The sequence below is a fragment of the Vombatus ursinus genome, unplaced genomic scaffold, assembly GCF_900497805.2.
Source record: "Vombatus ursinus unplaced genomic scaffold, bare-nosed wombat genome assembly UNPS02014818.1, whole genome shotgun sequence".
Classification (NCBI taxonomy): Eukaryota; Metazoa; Chordata; class Mammalia; order Diprotodontia; family Vombatidae; genus Vombatus; species Vombatus ursinus.
Genome location: NW_020954596.1, coordinates 70,370,758 through 70,384,324, shown reverse-complemented (window position 1 = coordinate 70,384,324; position 13,567 = coordinate 70,370,758). Strand labels below are relative to the sequence as shown.

The 13,567-nt window shown below is 36.6% G+C and overlaps 1 pseudogene; it reads right to left on the bottom strand.

Annotated features, from left to right (window-relative positions):
• Positions 1–322: 322 nt before the first annotated feature.
• On the bottom strand, positions 323–2,730 carry LOC114023383 (annotated as a pseudogene).
• Between the last annotated feature and the right edge of the window lie 10,837 nt (positions 2,731–13,567).

Below are 13,567 nucleotides of genomic sequence, written 5' to 3'. Positions count from 1 at the left end.
TAAATAAAATAGTGGTAAGGTGAGTATAACAACATTTCACAAAGATCATAAACCATGACCAGGTGTGATTTATACCAGGAATGCAGGTTTGGTTCAATATTAGGGAAACTAGCAACATAATTGATCATATCAATAACAAAAATCATATGAATACATCAATAGATTCAGAAAAAGCTTTTTAAAAAAATCATTGTTAATGTTAATTAAGGAAACAGTTTAGCAGCCCTGTATTAACAGAATTATGCAGAACTTAGCATAATCTGAAGGCCATTGCAATTTCAAGTATTAACAAGCTGTTAACATATTGTAATTTTTTCTACAACTAGAAAGATACTGAGGTTTGCAACATGCCACTGCAAAAACAGGTATTATTAAAAATTACAGACTGAGAATTATTTTGATAATTTCCTTAACAGCAGCTCCTCCCAAGAATGTAACAATCATATGGGGTTTAGCAGCTCCATACCAATTCATGGACATTATTATCTTTTATCATTACAGACAAGCCATATTCCTGAAGGAAACTGGTCAGGAAAGATTTCAATTTCCCTATATCATCTTCAACTTGATAGCTATAAATTCTTGGATATCTTCCATATTGTTTTTGGAATCTGTCATCATCTCAAAGCATTAAGTACAATACTCTTTCACTATCTGGATTATCCATGCTGGAATTAATTTTATTCTTACTGAAACTGTCCAAACCATATTCTTCAGTGAGGGATCAACACCTCACCAGTCAAAGAAATGCTGAATTGCTGCAGAGTAATTTTAATTCTTTCTGTGAAATGGACTCTGGTGCCTGACCTATAGATGAAAGCAATTTGGCAGCCTGATTACCCACAGTAGCAGCATCTTTGCTTCTTTGTGGTAAATATTTTGTAATTTTATAAATTTCCCAGAATCTGCAATCACATCAGAAATAGTGCCTCAAACAGATAAGTTTCCTTACTCCTTGCTTGCCACAAATTCTCTAAAAGCCCAAGCCAAAATCCAAAAGGGTCATTGGACTCTAGTGATATTGCTACAGTGATCATCATTAGATTTATTTTCAAAACTGCTTGGTATCTGAGTAGTACTTAGTGCTGTATTCACATTTTTAATAACTTATTAAAAATTTCTTCATCTTCTGGAACATCATTTTTATTTTCCAGAATACTTTGTCTAATGAAATCTCTAAAGCCTTTTTTCTCTTTGTATGTTTTAGGTATTTGTCCATTCTTATCACTGTACCACTGTGCCTAATACTTGTGTGTGGTTTGTCGTTCGTTCTTTTAAAGATGACCATGACATCAGGAAGATAATGACATGACTTGCAGATGAAGTGGATTTGAGGGAAGGAGGGCTGTGCAAAATCACCAACCTTTCTCTCTCCTCTGGAGCCATCTGGGTCCAGTGACCAGACATAGATCAGGATGACTAAAGATGGCCCAGGATGCAGTAGGAGACCTTGGCCTTTTTAAATTAAGGTCTTTCTGGGTCTCACTTTGAGTGAGACAAGGCCCATTCAGTGAATAGGCCTGTTTAAGAAGTGAGTCAAGTGATGGCCCCTTTAATAGAAAGAGAAACAATTACTATTTACATTCATTCTGAGCCAGGAGGACCCAAAAGGTTACCATTAAGTGGTGCTTGGGAAGGGACCTATTGTTGCCCAATCAATGAGAGCCCCAGCGAACTGAGTTTAGGACTTGATCTTTAAGAAAGAAATCTAGCCAGTACACAATAACTAGGTAGGTTTCAGTCATCATGCCCTTACCTGAGGATGTTCTGCCCAAAGGAAGGTAAATTTTGATGGCTGAAACCTACTTAGCTCCTGGCTCAGAGTGAACATAAATAGTAATTGTTTATCTTTTGGGCAGCAACCTTGAGGATCTTCCTCTCCCTGTTTATTTATTTATGTATTTATATTAAAGGGCCCATCCCTTGACTCACTTCTCCTTCAAATCCAATTCATCTGCAAGTCATGCCATCATCTTCTTGATGTCATGATCATCTTCGAGAGAATGAAGGGCAAACTACAACCTGTGAGTAGTCCCAGCTGCCCCAATGGCAACCCAGCCAGTTCCAGGTGGCCAAATACTTAGCTACAATCACAATCCATGGAGTGTGGGTATAGTCCTTCTAATCAAAGGACTGTATATGTTCTCTTAGCTCAGTAAACAGTTTATCCAGCTGAAGATCTAGTGCATCATCTAGATGAGATTCTATTACTGGATATTCTTTTATAATGATCCTCATATAACCAGCCAACCCATATGTGCCACAGACCAAAAGAAGGATGCAAGCTTTCCAGAGGATTTCTGCTAAGTGTAGCAATGTCCTTTCTGGCAAATGAGTCACTGCATCACAACAAACCTACAGAAAAATGAAGAATCATTGTGTAGGAGTTTTTCTGGACTTTCTTCTGCAAAACTCCCAAAGACATTACAATTTAATTCTTGTAAGAGTTCCATGGCAGCTTGAGCTTGGTTCTTTCCAATACTTATTCTTTGAAGAAAAGAAAAAAATATTTTCAGCATCTTCTCTGCTAACCTGATTTCCATCAACAATTGTAAATGAAAGAATACCTGGTAATACCAGATTTCTCAGAAATTCCGTTCCTGTGGCTATTGCATTTATTAGGCAAACATGAGTAAATTCCAAAGTTTCTAGTCCATGATCACCCCATGATCTCAGCTGCCAGTCATATTTCTGCTCCTTAGGCAGCTTCCCTGCCTCTGGTTATGCCATAGTCCCTCCTGAGTTATGGCCTCATGCCTGTCACACCAGAAAAAAAAGCTTTGATAAAATGAGACTTTCATTCCCATTAAAAACTCTAGAAAACATAGGAATAGATGGACCTTTCCTTAAAATAATGACTAGTATCTACCTAAAACCGTCAGCAAGCATTTTTTTTTTGTAATGCTGATAAGTTAGAAGCCTTCCCAATAAGATCAGGGGTGAATCAAGGTTGTCCATTATCCCCAATGTTATTCAATATTCTACTAGAAATGCTAGCTATAGCAATAAGAAAAGAAAAATAAATTGAAGGTATTAGGTAATGAGAAAAAAAATCACTCTTTGAATATGATATGATAGTATACTTGAAGTTTCTTAGAGAATCAGTGAAAACATTTCAGCGAAGTTGCAGGATATAAAATAAAACCACATAAATCATCAGCATTTGTATATATTACCAGCGAAGTCCAGCAGGAAGAGATTGTTTTTATTATTCAGTTTTTACAGTTGTCTGTATCTGATTCTTTGTGACCACATTTTGGGTTTTCCTGAGAGAAATACTGGAGTGATTTGCCATTTTTTCTGCTCTAGCTCATTTTACAGATGAGGAAATGAGGCAAACAGGATTAAATGATTTGCCCAAAGTTACAAACTTAGGAAGTGTCTGAGTCCAGAATTGAACTCAGGAAAATGAGTCTTCCTGACTTCATGCCTGAAACTCTATCCACTGTATCACCTACCTTCCTTAACAGGAGGGGATACAAAGGGTATACAAGGGGATACAAAGAGAAATTCCATTTAAAATAACCATAGACAATATGAAATACTTGGTAGTTTACCTGACAAGACAAACCTAACAACTATGTAGACACAATTATAAACCACTTTTCACACAATTAAAGTCAGATTTAAATAACTAGAAAAATGTTAATTTGTAATTGGTTAGACTGAGCTAACATATTAATAATGAAAATTCTGCCTAAATTAATTTAATTATTCAATGTCATATCAATCAAACTACCAAAAATTATTTTAGAGAGCTAGGGAGAAAAATCACAAAAATTCATCTGGAAAAACAAAAGGTCAAGAATACCAAGGGAATTAATGAAAAAAAAAGTGAAGGAATATGGCCTAACAGTACAGGATCTCAAACTATATTGCAAAGCAGTAATCATCAATATAGAATGGTAATGGCTAAGAAAATGTGAAATTAGTGAAATAGATTAGGTACACAGTTCAAAGTAGTAAATGACCATAGTAAACTAGTGCTTGATAAATGCAAATATCCAAACTTTTGCGGAAAAAAAAATCACTATTTCACAAAAACCACTGAGAAAACTGGAAAGCAATTTAGCAGAAACTATTATAGACCAACATCTCACATTCTATACCAAGATAAGGTAAAAATTGGTACATGATTTAGAAATAATGTGTGATATAGTCAGCAAATTAGGGAACCGTGAAGTACTTTACCTGTCAGATCTATGGATAAGGGGAATAAATTATGACCAAACAACAAAGAAAGTATTACCAGTTGTAAAATGATCATTTTGAGTACATTAAATTAAAGAGATTTCACACAAACAAAACCAGTTCATCCAAGAGTACAAGGAAAGCCGAAAACAGGGAAGGGGAGAGGAGATTTGAGCTATGAGCTACATTTCTCGGATAATGGCCTTATTTCTCAAATATATAGGGAACTGACTCAAATTTGTGATAGCACAAGTCGTCCTCCAGTTGACAAATGGTCAAAAGATATGGACGGACAGTTTTCAGAAGAAGAAATCAAAAGCTATCAATAGTCATATAAAAATGCTCTAAATTACTATTGATTAGAGAAATGCAATTTAAAACAACTATGAGGTACCACCTCATACCTATCAGATTGGCTAATATGACAAAAAAAAAAGATTTGTTATATTTAGAAGGGATGTGAAAATTAGGACACTGATGGACTGTTGGAGTTGTGCAGAGAAATTTAAACTGCCTAAAGAGCTATAAATATGGGCTTACCCTTTGACCCAGCAATGCCACTACTAGGTCTGTATCCCAAAGAGATCAAAGAAAAGGAAAGGGACCTATATGTACAAAAACATTTATATCAGCTCTTTTGGTGGTGGCAAAGAATTGGAAATTAAGGAGATGTCCATCAATCGGAGAATGGTTGAACAAGTTGTGGTATATGATTGTGATGGAACACTATTGCTCTAAAGAAATAAAATGGAAGGCAGGATGCTTTCAGAAATACTTGGAAAGACTTATGTGAGCTAATGTGAAGTGAAGTGAGAAGAACTAGGAGAACAGTATATATAGTAACAGTAATATTGTATAATGATCAATTGTGAAAGACTTAGCTATCCTCAGCTATACAATGATCCTAAGTAATTCCAGTGGACTAATGACAAAAAATGCTATCCACCTTCATGGTGGGGAGGTCGAGGGGGGGAGAAATGATGAACTCTGAGTGAAAATTGAAGTATAATTTTCTCATTTTACTCTTTTTTTGCTTTTTTCTTCATTATAGCTAGTGTGGCAATATGTTTTTTTCATGACTGCACATATATAATGTATATCAAAGTGTTTGCCTTATTGAGGAGGGTCATGGGGAGAGAGAGAGAGAATTTGGAACCCCAAAATTGTAAAAATCAAATGTTGAAAATTGTTTTTACATGTAATTGAGAAATAAAAGGAAAATTTTTAAAAGGAAAATAATTGAAACTGAGTGGAGAATGGAATGGAATGGGAAGAGACATAAGGCAAGGAGATTAATCAGATGCTATTACGATAGTCTAGATGTGAGGTAATAAGTGCCACTACCAGGTGATTGTAGTGTCAGAGAAGAAAAACAAAGAAATAAAGAGATGTTATGGAGAGAGAATCAATAGGACTTGGCATTTGGTTTGATACAGGAGCTAAGAGAGTGTGAAGAATCAAAGATGACACCTCGATTGTGACCATGTGACTGGTTGAATAGTGGTGCCATTAAGAATGATAGAGGAGTTATGAAGAGGGGAGAGTTTGGTATGATTTAGGAGGGAGTAGATAATAAATTCAGTTTTTAACTTGTTGAATTTAAGATGACTATGGGCTAGTTTAATATTCTCAATAGGAAGTTGGAGATGAAAGATTGGATGTTAATATATAGGTTAGTCCTGAATAAAGATTGGAAAATTATTTCAGCTACATAGTTGATGATAATTTTAAATTTTATGCACTGGAGCTGATAAGATCACCAAGCAAAATGGTATAGAGGAAGAAGAGCCGGGTGCCCAAGATAGAGCATAGGAGGATACTTATGGTTAGTAGGCCCTGCCTGGATGAATATCCAGCAAAGATGACTGAGAAAGAGTATTAAAACAGGAAGAGAACCAGGGTCAAAAAACAAACAAGCAAACAAACTAGAAAGAAGATAGTATCAAGAAGAGGATAATTGACAGTGTCAAAATCCATAGTCAGGTCAAGAAGGATAGGGAATTTTTAAAAGTTCATAGATTTGGCATTTAAAAAATGCTCAGTATACTGGAGAGACATGTTTCAGTGGAATGATGAGGTTGGAAGCTAGACAGCAGGGGATTAAGAAGAGAGTGAAAGGAAAGGAAGTGGAAGCACTGATTAGAGATGACTTGCTCAATGCATTTAGCCAAGAAAGGGAAGAGAAGTGTAGAATAATGGGTAGCAAGGGATCATTTTTTTTTTTGATGGGGGATTGAAGGAGGAGACATGGGATATTTGTAGGCAGCAGAATAGCAGATAGAAGAGAGAGAGAAATTAAAGATCAGTCAGAGTAAGGATGTCAGACTAAGGTTGTACACTGTACACTTAGTTTTGTTGAACTTAAGAAGAATCTTTCTTTTTAAGAGGAATGCTTGGTATGGGAAGAAGAAGGCATATATTTGGAAATGAAGATAACATAAAAACAAAAAATGATATTTAAACAAAAATTCATATTATGTAAAATGAACATAATAGAATATTATTTGCAATAAGAAATTATGCAGAGGGAGAAGTTAAAGGATCAATGTTAGTCAAAAAGACCTAAGTCTGTCTTCTAATTCTGGCACATTCTAGATATATGGTAATTAATGAGCTACATCAGTGAAAGGGAAGTTTACTGCAGTAAAGAAATTATAGTTCTAGCACCATCCCCAAACTACCTGATACCCCTAAAATTATGATGAATGTGAGGAATTCAGAGAAACTTGTGAAGAATTGTTTGAAGTGATGCATCATGAAATAGGCAAGATCAAGAAAACACTATATAAAATGACTGTAGTAGTATAAGCAATAACAATGTTCAAAAGCATTCATATTCTGAGGAATTATAATAACCTCAGTCCTGGAGAATTACTAATAAGTAAACACATCTCCTTCTCTCCAAAGAGGTAAAAACTCTGCATGTGAAATACATACACAGAATCAGGCATGTTTTCTGTATCCCTTGGCTTTTCACAAAATGTCTTGACTGTTAAAAGGACAGGTTCAAAGAGGGTGAGGAGTGGTGGTCTCATTAGTAAATATCAATGGGATAAAACCAGAAGGGAACAATAAAACTTAAAGAAAAATAGGAGCCTATATTGACCATATAAGGATATATGAATATATAAGTCCATAAAAATGTATTACTATAGAGCATTAAGACACGTACAGATTTCAGGAATCCTGGTAAACCTATTTCTTTCATTAGGCTCAAAAAACTTCCAGATATTCTTTACCCTCCCCGTTATTAGCCCAATCAGAACCATTCTGTGGCTTATCATAGATTTTCCACAGTTAGGCAGGCAGCTTGTGAGACACTTAAAAGGTGGATTTATCACTCAATAGATCTTTATGGTTCCTCAGGAACCATTAATGTCTGTTGTGTGAATGTGTACTTTGGCACACCGCACATCGCCCCTGCACTTCACATGCTTATTGTAAAACTCTTCATGAAATATCTTTGAAAAGCAGTTCTTGCATATCTTTGACAGACACCTCTGGGCATATTTTTGTCCTTTAAGTATCTGGTTAAAAAGACCTCAGTGTATTAATCTAATTGTTCAAATTTTCCTCTTAAAGAGGTTTTAAGCTTCTAAAGAAGCAATGGAAAAAAAAAATCTGAGACCCAGTATTCAGTTCTATGATATTCACTCACACTCATTTCAAGGGAACTATATGCCCTGTGTTAAGTTTTGAGAGGCCTCAGGCCCATGTGGATATGGGCAGATCACTTAAGTAAAGATCAAATCTGAAAAGCAACTCTCATTGTCTATATTTCTTACATTTCCTCAGTCCTTTACTCAATCTCCATTTTATGTGCCTTCGATCTGTTTTCCCCCCTGCATGGAATTCACTATTTCCTCACCTCTTTTTTTTCTTAGAATCTCTAGTTACCTTCAGGGATCCATTCAGATGCCACCTTATTCATGAAGCCTTTTCTGATATCCCAGCTACTAGTGGTCCCCTCCCATTGAATGAATAAATAAATGGATGAAAAAGCATTATTTAAGCATTTTAAGCATTTATTAAGGAAAAGTTGTGTGCCAGGCACTGTGCTAAGCCTAGTGATACCAATACAAAAAGTAAGACATTCTCTACCTTCAAGCATCTTACATTCTAGTAAGTGAAACCAACACATATAGGGAAGGGGTGACCAAGGAGGATTGTTTTTATCAGGGAAGTCACAGAGATGATGAGTTGAGCTCCTACGTACACATAAGTGGATGATTCCATCACAAAAAAAAAAAAAAAAGCTTTGGATGTGGCTTCTGAGACATGAGTTTGATAAGAAAGCAATGGATGGTCAGGTCATCAGGGTGCTAGTAAAACTACATTAGGAAATTAAACACCAGGGTACTAAGAGCACTTTAGCATCACTCAAACATGAGATATCTTCCAAAGCCCTTGACCCATTTAGATCATTCAGGGTAAGCTACAGAAGACCGTTCATGAAAGGAAGAAGTGCTATGGGCTCAATATTTGTACCCTTTCAGTTACCTTTAGGTGTAATACTGTAAGTAGGGCCAAATGGAAAACCTTAGAATTATCTGAACTATCCCATGTAGTTAACATCATAAAATATTGGGGCCCCAAGGGGTGAAAGATGTGTTTTCTGTGGTGATGGTAATGAAGCACATTGGAGTACTTCCTTATATCATCTCCCTTTACAACAACCCTGTGTTACTTGTGAAGAAGACTGACAACTTCAAATGAACTATGGAGAGCTAAGCAATGTCATCAGTCCTATCTTTGCAGCTATCCCTGATCTCATTAAGGTTGTAGAACAGGTAGTCCAGGCCCAAGATGAATGATATGAGGGTATCAACTTTGCCAATGCTTTTTTTCCCCTTCTGTTCCTGTGGATGAGACTAGTTACGATCAGTTTGCTTTTTACCTAGGAAGGAATCCAATATACCTTTGCCATCCTTCCCTAAAGCTATCTGAACTTTTCTTCATACTACCACATTAGGGAAGGCAGAAACCTGAAAAAGGCCTCCCTTCCTGAGGATATTAGTGTATACCACTACATTGATGACATAATGTTGACTGGACCAGGTGAGGCCACAGTGGCAGAGGTTCTGTAACAGATGGTGGCCCATATGAAAGATGAGTTGGGACGGGGGAGAAATGAAACTGAAGAAAATCAAAAGCCCAGCCCATTCACTCAAATGTTAGGGAATACAGTGGATAGGGAAAAACCAGAGGATTCTAGACTAAGCTACTAATACCTGCTTCCTTATGATCTAAGAAGGAAGCTTGGAGACTTATTGCATTTTTTAGATTTTAGAAAAATGCTATTCCCCACCTGGATATTCTGATGAACCCTATTTACCAAATTATTGACAAGCCAATGTCTTTCAAGTGAGGTCCAGAACAGGTCACAGCCCTAGGATATATAAAGTAGGCTATTAAGCAGTCTCTCTTTTGGGGGCCTTATGACCCCGCAAGGCCTAAGTTTTTGAAGGTCTCTATCCACAATGACCAGACTTGAAGATTTTGACATGCAGCAAAGAGTGATGGGAATAAACCACTTTAGGAATTTGGAGCTACAAACTCCCCAGAGAAGCTACACACTATACTGCTTTTGAAATGCAGTTGCTTGCCTCTTTAAAAAAAAAATCTCCCTTTATCCAGTTGTCTGTTACGTGTCGGGTGATACAAGAGCTACCTCTCACGAAATGGGTAGGGCACAAGAGGCTTCTGTTGCTAAATGGAAATAGTATATTAGAAATTGCACTTTTCTGGTTCTTTCTGGTGTTAGTGCTCTTTATAAGCAGGTACTGACTATGCCAGAGACTGAGGCCTGCAGTCTAGGCCCTGGAACCCTGCCTCCTTCACTGACTCAGTGGGGCCACCATTTTGCCTGGTGAACTAATGTTTGCTACATTTGCTACAAAAGAGGCATACTCAACTAGTTTTAAGCAGCCATTAATCTTCTACTTCACTACAAATAATCCTGATTCAAGAAGAACTGTTAATCATGCCAGAAGTGTTCATATAAGGGCCTCTATATGGAGTTGCTTCTGCTTATCAGTAAGTCACATCAAGAGAAGAAATCTGTGACTAAGCCTGAAACATCAACATCTATGTTCTGATTCCAATGTTGTCGGTGCTACTCTGGCTCATCACTATTTTGCTATAGGAGGCCAACTGAGAATTTCAGATATGGTGTCACCATCATTACGAGCCAGACAGTGGAACTTTGAGATTTAGTCCTCCCAAACTGGTAAGGAAAGGCTTATGATTTCTAGCTTTGTCCTTACTACCTTTTCAGTATTGCGTTTCTTGTCTTTATTTCCTTTTTTTTTTCCCTTTTCTTTTCCTTAGTACTAGCCTAAGGATAATATCCTAAGGATAAATGTTGGAAGGTCCTCTAGAAGATCATTAGGACCCTGCCACCAAGGGAGGTGGGGGTGGGGGTTGTGACAGGACCAGGATTTTCTGTGACTTTCTTTTCACTCCACAGAATCTGATTAGTCCAGTTTCCCTGATGCAACTTCCTAACCAGGGGCATAAAATGGTCCAGACTCATATAACCAGAAACTCTCAAAATTGGCAGGTCCCTGACATCACATAAGCCACCATACCCTGATGAATATCAACAGAGGTGTTTTCAAATAAATATGAGGGAGGCCACATTCGTATAAGCTAAGAGCCATTGTATCCTTGCTTTTTATCCTTTATGTTTTTGGGCAAAATGAATTTTGTTCAATGACTCACAAATGCCTCGTTTTATTCCAATGTCAAAATGAAATTAAATGGGCACTAGGGTTAGAGTGGATATATTAAATTCACTATATGTTTCCTTTCAATGAAAAGCTTTTGAGACATGATGTGTAAAAGGTTACCTGACTATATTTTTGCAGGAGAAGGTGCCATCTGATTACATATTTTAACCACACACATATATATGTATGTATATCTTTACATCATCTCTATCTACCTACCCGTTTATTGATGTTTTAGTCATATTTCAGTCTATCCAACTCTTTGTGACCCTGTGTAGGTTTTTCTTGGCAAAAATACTGGAGTGGTTTACCATTTCCTTCTCCAGCTCATTGTATAGATGAGGAAACTGAGGCAAACAAGGTTAAATGACTTGCCCAGGGTCACACAGCTATTTGAACTCAGGAAGAGGAGTCTTCCAGACTCCAAACCCAGCACTCTATCCACTGTGCCACCTAGCTGAACTTCTTTATCTATCTATCTATCTATCTGTCTATCTATCTATCTATCTACCTATCTATCTATCTATCTATATCCATCTATATATTTTCTCTGTCTAATTTTTAAATTCAAGGATGTTGTAAATTTTGAGTTTTGTACCCTCAATGCTTAGAAAGACTGCCTGAAATATTAGGAGTCATGGTAAACACTACGAACTTCTTTGCAAAACCTAAAATAATAATGATAATTATCTCAAACAGAGACTGCGTAGAGAGATTTGCCTGTATTGGTTTGATTTAATTCTATTTACACACTTGATGAATTATTCACTCACCCAAGTACTACTCTCTTTTGGAAGAGAATATATTACTGCTGAGTTTAGAAAGAGGGTATGAAGGATGGGAAAAAAAAAGTCTCCCATACACAGAGGCAAAGTAAAATAGAGGATACAACAGTATTCTAGATAATATAGATATACATTAGGAATTACTCAGACCCTTTACTTACCACTCTTCCCTCAACAGTAATTTAAGCAGATTAAATTATCCAGAGTGTTCTCAATGTTTAATGAACAGCTCATTTGCTTTAAACATATTTCTGTACCTTCAAAGCTCATCTTCATGTTTATTTGGCCTACTTAAAGTGGGTCAAGGAAGAAAAATATTAAATACTGAGAGATTTTTTTTAAGATCAAACTTATTATAGGACTATAAATTTTGAGCTAAAAAATGACATTAGAGGCAATAGAGTACAACCCCCTCATTTTACAGATGAGGATGATGACTCAAGGGTATGCTGGTAAATACTTACAAGTAGGTCTTCTGGGGGAAAAATATATTCACATGACTGGACAAAAATGTACCTGTATTACTAGACTAAACCTTTAAATATAATCTCAATATTATTAAAATTTTCTTTGTTACTACCTTAAGTGTAAACAGCCAACAACAACAACAACAAAATCAAATCCTGATTTAGAAGGCAAAAAGGAAACAATCATTTTTTAGGCACCACCAGACTTTGTGCTAAGTGCTTTACAAATATTTCATTTTATCCCCACAGTAACCTAGAAAGTAGGTGGTATTATTATGTCCATTTTCCTGCAGAAGAAACTGAGGTAGATCTAAAGTGAATTTCCCAGGGTCACAATGCTAGTAAGGCTATATTTGAGCTCATAATCCACTGTTACCTGGGTGCTTGTACTATGTAGCACTTGCTGATTTTTCATGAATAGTTACCCTCAAAATTTAACAATTAAGCTCTTAAACTGCCATTTCAAGCTGGCTTCAGCACACCCTTGCTACTGAAGTACAAAGTAATCGTTGAGGTCACACAGCTAGTAAAAGTCAGAGGCAAGATATGAACCCTGGTCTTCCTGATGCTATGTCCAGGGCTCTCCTGCATTATAGGGACTAGTAAATGTAAATTTATTTAGACATTACAACTTCAGATTTAGAGGGGGTATATGCTTGCTTCTATGGGAAGAGCACAGTCCTTTGGGGCTAAAAAAAATGAATTCATATCACTGTTCAATTCTGTATTATTGGTTTGGCCTGTGTTAAGTGATAGGCAGCTAGGTGACACAGCGGATAGAGGGTCTGGCCTGGAGTCAGGAAAACTCGTTTTCCTGAGTTCAAATCTAGCCTCAGACACTTACTAGCTGTGTGACCCCTGCCAAGACACTTAACCTGGTTTGCCTCCTTGTTTTCCTCATCTGTAAGATGAACTAGAGAAGAAAATGGCAAACCCCTCCAGTATCTCTGCCAAAAAAAAAACCCAAATGGGGTTGTGAAGAGTCAGACACAACAATGGACAAGTGACAAAATCTCCTTAAACCTCAGTTTTCTCGTCTATAAATGAGGGGAGTAGACTAGATCACTTCTAATGATTTTTCCAGGCCTAAAACCTGAGCTCTAAAAGAGTTACTCAAAAAACAATAATCATAAGAGAATAGTAGGGAGGACAAGGTATCTTTTTTTTTAATAAAAAAGAAATTATGTGTCATTCCAGTAATGTTTCCTTTACTCCTATCCCTCCTCACTTGCTCTATAATTTGATTGCATCTTTTGCATTTTTAAAGATTTAATCCCCATGATAATTTTTTCCCTATTTATTCCTATGGTCTCTAATTCATTCCTTATCTGCTCCTTTCAGAGAAAGTGGCATAGCCAATAGCTAAAAAGAGTTTCAATGGAAATTCAGAAGC